A 911-nucleotide genomic window follows, 5' to 3' on the forward strand; every position below is an offset into this window, starting at 1 on the left:
GCCCAGATGCTCTGCAGCACTAGGGCCGGCACAAAAGCTAGTCTACTCTCTGAGTTGCCAAACTCAGAGACCCCAGTCTTCCTGCTCTTTATGTGTTTAACTTGTTTCTAAGCATATTAAACACAATGGAAAAGTGGTGGCAGGATTTGGGATTACAGTCAAAGAGAAGCAGCAGCTTCATTTTACTGGAAAAATAGCAAAGGGTATTTATAAAAATCTATTTTCCATGACAAGATTGGGTTTTTTCCTTAGATAATTTCAAAATTATTCAGGACTTTTTTTTTTTAATCTAAAAGTGTTGCAAAGAAGCTTCAAAATCTTTTGTGGAAATACACCCGGTGATATTCTGCAGACAGAACCACTGCAGTCTGCCTTAAAAGCAAACAGAAGATCTGGAAACTAATAATATTTGTTAGCTTTTCCAAACCCCCCTTCACACAGGGTCTGGAAAATGATTCGCTAAGGTCTTTAAAACGGCAGACAAGACCTGTGGTGTCTGCTTTCCCAGGAGATTCTGTGAGCAGCCTCGGGCACAGAGCAGCAGGCAGCAGCCCCAGTAACCCAGCTTGCAGCCTCCAGTCCCACAGGCATAGGCACAGACACGCTGCTGACTGCACGGGACCATTGGCGTAGCCCAAGTTTAACTGAACGCTTAAGCATCTATGGAGGGGGTAATGACAAGAACAACTCCTAAAATGAGGGTTTTTGGTCCCTGCTCCATGATGCTTGAGCTTGCTGGGCTGGGCTTCACCGGAAGGATGTTTCCTCTTCTCTGGCCATCCCCTGGTTTCTTCTGCAGCTGCTGACAGCCACCTGGGCTTGCTCATGCAGCCAGGGTCAGCCCTGGCTATTAATCTTCCAAAAGCTTTGCTCTGTTGTGTAAACACTGCCCCCTCCTTCCCTCCGCTCTT

The 911-nt window shown here is 46.4% G+C and overlaps 1 protein-coding gene across 1 annotated transcript in view; it reads left to right on the forward strand.

Moving 5' to 3' along the window:
• LOC104512053 (lymphocyte-specific protein 1-like) overlaps positions 1 to 911 on the forward strand; it is a gene marked incomplete at its 5' end in the record, with an annotated part of 23,257 nt that overhangs the window by 932 nt on the left and 21,414 nt on the right. The gene's annotated exons all lie outside the window — the stretch shown is intronic.

This window comes from Eurypyga helias, unplaced genomic scaffold (assembly GCF_000690775.1).
Source record: "Eurypyga helias isolate BGI_N326 unplaced genomic scaffold, ASM69077v1 scaffold17827, whole genome shotgun sequence".
Lineage (NCBI taxonomy): Eukaryota > Metazoa > Chordata > Aves > Eurypygiformes > Eurypygidae > Eurypyga > Eurypyga helias.